Raw genomic sequence first — 6,753 nt, 5'->3', positions numbered from 1 at the left:
GAAAAATTTGTTGCCTACAAATGTAGGGTTTTGTTATTCTATTCTCTTTGACAATTTTGCTTGCAAGAATCTGCACCCAACTCTGCTAGCCCACTGCCCACATCACTGCCCCTGTGCCGGTGCTGAACTCAGAAACTGTCTGCAGTTTACTGTGCTTTTCTTAAAACCTTGCTTGGCAGAGTGAAATATATTCTATCTACTCTAGTCTAAAGCAAATTCACCTTTAATAACAGACTACTTAGGATTTGCCATGCAGTCACAGTATTTTTATAGCTGGTTAAAAATCCTAGCTGTTCAAGCAAAAGRGCAGTATTTATCTTTGTAATAGATTCTAAGTAGTTTATCACAATATACGTTTGTGAGACAAATATGCCTTTTCTGCCTTTTTTTTTTTGTTTTTGACAGGTGTGTCATTTCCTTGGAATGTAATTATTAGCATATTTTTCTCCTCTGTTACTTACTCTGTAAAATAATGTAATGTAAGACTATTCTCACRAATCTCTCTAGTCCATAGATGGGGATAAGAACATTTTTAACCATTGGCATATAACTCCTGAAGTGCTAAGGCTAGTTCTAAATTTTCAAAAATTTYGCCCCCAAATAATAGATCAGTTTTAAATAATGAGATTATCTTTCTAAAATGAGTTCTCTTTAGTTTGTCTTTTAGTTTCTGAACTTCCTTCTACTACATTCACAATTACAGTTATTCCTGTAATTGAGGTATCTAAAAATGTCCTTTTCATCAAGACAAAGCAGATGATGTAATCAGATCATCTGATTCTAGGAGCAGTGGCTTGATGAAAGACGGAATGCCACAAAATCCAGAATGAAATTACAATAATGAACAAAAGAGTCCTATCTCAGGTCTTCAAAGCATTACAAASCCTCTTGTGAATCTGTAAGTACCTCAGATACCAATGAAAAGCATAAAAATTATTTTTTGGAAAAATTCTGCATAATGGATACAGATTTGGAAGTCAAATGCAAACTGGCAAAACAGTGTAATACATTAATGCATGCAAATTCCATTTGCTCAGTAAATATTTCAAAATGTKGGGCCTTCCAATTACATTAATAAAATATATTTTAAAACTCAGAACTGTAGTAGTTTCGTTAGCAGTAAGAAGATCGCTGTAATGGCCTGGAGAGCTACCGCAGTCAACTGTCGGTTTCATGTGGGTCTTTGTTAGAATTATGGTCTTATGGATTCTTGAGGCTGAAATACTGGCCATGAATTCATGAATTTGCTACAGTTGCATTGTTACTTTTGGCAAAGTACTTGTTTTTGAAGCAACTAAGCCTATGCTTATGGGTCCTCAAGTGTTGCAGAAGGTATTCCCACATGTAGATTTCAATGTGTGTATCAGGTATCTAATGGAATGCTATAGCAAAAATGGAGCTAAACTCTTCTTGAGGGTGGCATGGCAATAGGACAAGAAGCAATGACTGCAGCTAGAAAATGTGAAATTATCAGTGAGAGAAAAGGAACCCCTTTTTCATTGTGGTGATGGACAGACACTGGAACAGGGGTTTCGTGGAACTGTGGATTTTCCTTCCTCAGAGATAATCAAAATTCAGCTGGACAACCTGAAGCTCCAAACAGCCTGGTCTATTTGGATGTGCTTGAGTTGGGGGAGTTGGACTAGAGACTTCTAGAGGTCCCATGCAGCCAGAATTATTCTGTGATACTATGGTTCTGAGCTAACCATAGTTAGATCTTTGATCTAATCATTACTGYTTGCCACTGTTCCTAAAACATCTTTCATGGCCAGAATATGTATAGGTAGATATAAAAAATTGTATGCATAATTGAGCAAGTCCAGTCCTGTGCTGAGGTCCATATAGACATTCTTATATACAAACTACCCTTTCTCAAAAGTAGTAGGGAAAGGCTGATTTCTCCCTAAGCTTGTCTCATTCCTACTCCTGGTTATGAATTCCAAGCTGCAATGAGCTTAAAAGAAAAGAAAACTAGAAGGAAAAAAAGATTTTGTTGGTGTAAAATGCAGCTGCAGTTCTGACAAGTCACCCTTTCTGTGGTGTCATGTTCCAGTTTGATACCCGCCCTCAAGATCTGGAGAGCATGGCTTTATTGTCCCGTACATAAATTAYGTAGAAACTGTGGGTAAATCATGATTCTCAAAATATAATGTTCACGAAGTAGCTGAGGTTAGAAGGGACCTCTAGAGGTCATTCAGTCCAACCTCGACAGGCCATCTTCAGGCCTGAGGTGTAAGTCTGAACCACAGAACTAGTTTTCATATTAATGTAATTTCCCTGGTTATTTTTTATGCTATTTCAACTAATGTTGCCAGTCTGTCTGTCTGTCTATCTTTTTGTATATTTATGCAGCTCATAAAAAGTGATTCCTTAGACATATCTTAAGCACACAAATAGTATGATGGAAAATGAAGTATATTATTTACAGTGACCATTGAAGGACATTTTTGCAACTGTCTTGTAAAATACTCTCTTTTAAGATCAGTTTGTTGCCAGGAATTACTTTGGTTATGTATTTGCTGTCTTTATAATTTTTATGCAAAGATCTAAGTTGTCAGTACCAAAGTTTCCAGAGAACTTTTTACTCACAATCTGACTGGCAGGGGAAGAGCCCCCGGCAGAATATTAGTGTAGCTTCTGAGAAATCTTGGTGCAATTTTTTGCTGTAAGCTTGCTGCAAAGTTATCTGCAAGTTTTTGTGCATGACTTTTTTTGCCTTTCAAAAGAGAATTTAAAAATTGCCTTGTTTTACTGTGGAAGACTGCGAGGTCTTCCTTTTTGGTTTCAAACTTCTTTGGTTTCAAAGAAACTTTGTCAGAAGATGTAGTGAGAATATCTGCAGAAGAGCTAATGAGGAGTCAGTGGGTGACAGAGTATGTGGTGGTGGGCCCGGTGTGTGAAACTACACCCTGACCAAATTCCCGTCAGGGCCAGGCACGCACATTCCGTTTTGTCAGCAATGACTGGCTGCTTCCTGGGCRGTAGCTGCTCAAGGTTAGCGCAGCTGAGATAAGGAAATAGTTCTAGTAGATTTAAGGGGCCTTAAGAACAATGAGTCGAGTCCTGCCTGGTGTCCAACCCATGCGTTTGACCCGTGCTTTCAGCAGCCTCCCATTGCCGACCCCTCGTCATGGTTCCTGGGGCTTCCCATGCTGCTTGTAGTATCCTTTATTAAACCTATCCTGTTTAACTCCTTATGAATCTTGACTGTCTCTCTCTACCAGTATCCGACCCTCTCTTGTCTGCCTAGCAGTCACAGAAGACAACTTTGCATCCTATCAATTTTTATTGACTCAGATATATAGATATAGCTTCCGAGAGTCTAAGGTTTTTTTCAATCACTGTTGGAAACTTCCAAGTGTTTATCCTTTCTCATTGCAGGTCAATCAGATGTTTACATTAATATCGGGTGTGTTTAACCTGACTCTTCTCATCTGGAACAGAAGTTTCTCATATTCATTATGAGAGGAAATCTAATATTTTCTTATAAGTGTCATAAATGTCATAATTCTGGCAACAGACCATATGTCACTTTATATATACACACACATGTCACTTTGTATATTAGAACTTGAGGCTGCCTTTCTCCTGAAATCAGTGTTTCTTCGATATCAGTTTCAACTGATACAACTCAGAGGTCATCAAGTATCCCATGTGGCAAAGGACAAGAATGAATGCACTTCAGAAAGAATAACCCCTTGCATCCATACAGGCTGTGGACCAAGTAGTTAGGGAGCAGCTCTGCTGAAAAGGATCTGAAGGACTGGTGGGCAGTAGGCTAAACATGAGTCAACAGTGTGTCCTAGCAGTGATGACGCCTAACACCATCCCGGGCACTATTAAACAGAGCATAGCCAGTAGATTCAGAGGAGTGATTATCCTCCTTTACTTGGTTCTCTTGAGACCAAATTTAGAATTCTGCATCCAGTTTTGAGGTGGTTCAATGCCTTGAACCACCGAGTCTGATCTCGCATCAACTTTGCTTTGAGCAGGAAGATGAGCTAGTGACATCTCAAGGTCCAGACTGAATTATTGTATGATTCTGTGAATTTCTACAAGAAGAATAGTAAACTAAACACAATGAGAAAGAAATTTTGTAAGTAAATATATTCTCAAAGCATTTAAAAATAAATGAAAAAGAGTAAGTTGAAACCAGGAGGCTGGAAGAGGAAAAGTAAGACATGGGCAACCAGTTTGAGCTGATTACTGATACATCACATTTCAATTTCAAAGCAGTGCCAAACATTCATCTAAAGCAGCCAGAAAATGTCAAGAGCCATCAATCAATCAGAGCAAGACATTTTAAATAATTGCATCCTAGACTGGTGAGAGATATCAGTATGGGCTGTGTGAAGAGGGGAATACAAAGAATAAAGCTAGGAAGGAACTGCTGTTGTTTGTTTGTTATGTCTTATGGTGGTTCAGTCCTGAGAGGTGACGAGACCTCTGGCCTAGGTTTAGAAAAGAACTGAAGTATGAGCTTCCCTTAGAGCATTTGAGTGATTCAGTGAGACTAGTCACAGACTGAGCACTGACAGAATTACTGCTGTGCCCAGAGTTAAATGCAGGCTCAGGCCCAAGAGAGGAAGCTGGGTCCAATAGTCCAGCTCTTTGGAGATCAAGCGATCTGCACCTCCAGCCAGTCAGCCAGGCGCAGTGGTTGCAGTGACACTGCTAAAGCTCCCTGCAGGGCTCTTCGGGGGGGTGCTCAACCGCAGAGCTGCACTTCAGCTGTTGGGAACAGCCTTTATTTAAGAAGTGAATACTCATGGGTGTTGAATAGTCAACAGAGCAGCAGACTCATCAACAAGCTCAAAAGAATTGGGTCAAATTCCCTTCCTCTCCCATCACCTGTCATGYATATTAGTGTAACGAAATGAGAGCAAATAGCCCCTAAAATATCACGTGAGTTACATTCAAAAAAGCTRCAGACTGACTCTATAACCTTGTGCTAGTCACTTTTCTCTGAAATATATTCAGATGGTGAATTTTCTGAGCAGCAACTGTCTTTTCTGCATGTCTTTGCAAAGTTGTATGCAGCATTTTGAGACAGATAAAATAAGAGCTATATGACAGTGTTAATGTCAGAATTAATGATAACTGAAGTATCTTCAGTGGAGAGTCATTTGCTGAAGTGGATGTTACACTACTGTTTTGCTTATATCGAGGAGTTCCCATCAGAAGCTGTTATCAGAGGGAACACAGAGGGCTGTGCGCTTGTCTGACTTGTATCCTCCGAAACCCTGACARCTACATAGTTGTTGTACTTTATGGGGAAACTTTGAAGTGAAAAACTCTAGTTTTCCKTTCTCACTTCTTTTTGCTACCACTGCAGTTTTACCTCACGTATAAATTATGCACCATTTACTGTCTTGAAATGGTCTGGTGTTTGAATTTCATGCTTTCCAAATGTTTTTTCTTTCTACTTTGTTTAGGTCACTTTGTACGATACGTGACTCTGCCTGCTATTTATGGGGATTTGATTTATTGCCTTTTGCTCTCAAATCTATCCAGTCTATTTATATATTTTGTTTTTCTCTCTCTTGGAACCACATTTTCCACACAAACCAATCTAGCAYGGTTTTTGAAAGAAAGAAAGTCCTTCCTGAATAAGATCTGCCTCACATATAGTCATCAGTATCTTTTCAAAAGACAAAACCAATTCAGCCAAGCTGATCGCTCCTTTGTAATTTTCTCCTTTTTCTATTTCAAATAACCTTAGAAGACTATTTGTACCACTCTGACTTCAAAATTATTTCTCCAAGTTCTAGAAGATGTCACACAGCTATAGATCTACTCAATCTTTGTGCAGCAGATCGCAAACAACTTAGATGAGAAAGGTTTTCAGGACTGGTCAGGCAGAGTGGGATTCAGCTGCGTAGGGGAAGGTGTTTGATGGGGCTGGTTGATAAAAGCCAGCATCTGTTAGAAAGTTTACTTTGGAAGTAAAACTAGTGGCTGCTTTAAAAGCCTTTAATAAAAGCACCCTCACGCATGCACACGTCTGCATGCACACRCACACTCACACAGTACACATCTGCTTTAGAATCAACTCTGAGCAGCTGCTTTTAGACTCTGAGATTAAAGTAGGAGTTATATGCACTGTGTAAGATAATGAACCTGCGCGTAAACTACCTGCCTGAGAGGGTAAGTGTGTAGGTGTTCATAAGGCCAATGTGCRAGGACAAATTATTTTAAGTACTTTTGTTTCAATTTTTATGTGCTTCTTTCTGGGCTCTGTGAATGCTTTGATGAGATCTTACCTAGGTCCTGGCTGTGTGGGAATAAATTCTTCCTCCAAATTGTCTGTTGCTAACCTGGCAGGAGGTTTGCCTGATAGGCTGATGTAAATAAATGATGAGACAAGGGTTTCACATAATTTCTGCTTTGAACTGCAGCTATGTGGCTTACAGTTCTTTCAGATTAGCTTTATACCAGTGTAACTACATCAGCTTTAGAGAAATTGCTCTTGATTTATTGTAAAAAGAAGATGGAAATTAAGACATAAGTCTTTTGTTATTTAAAGAGCAGGAGAAACATGGCATTTTCTCATAATATAACTTCCCCAAGACCTACAGCAAGTGCTATGTCAGTCCTGCCTGCTTCAATGTTGGCACTGGGGAGCAACAGGATGTGATAGCAAGGGCAGGGGCTAAGACRCTGCTGACCTGAATTTGGAGCTCTACTGCCAAGGGCACAAGGTGTTCCCATGCTCTCTGCCTCTGTTTCTCTTCCTGTTCTGTGTTCAGATGA

The sequence above is a fragment of the Rhea americana genome, unplaced genomic scaffold (genome assembly GCF_003343005.1).
Source record: "Rhea americana isolate MKP2758 unplaced genomic scaffold, rheAme1 scaffold_10, whole genome shotgun sequence".
Classification (NCBI taxonomy): domain Eukaryota; kingdom Metazoa; phylum Chordata; class Aves; order Rheiformes; family Rheidae; genus Rhea; species Rhea americana.
The sequence above is the reverse complement of the archived record's forward strand: the minus strand, read 5'-3'. Positions refer to the sequence as shown.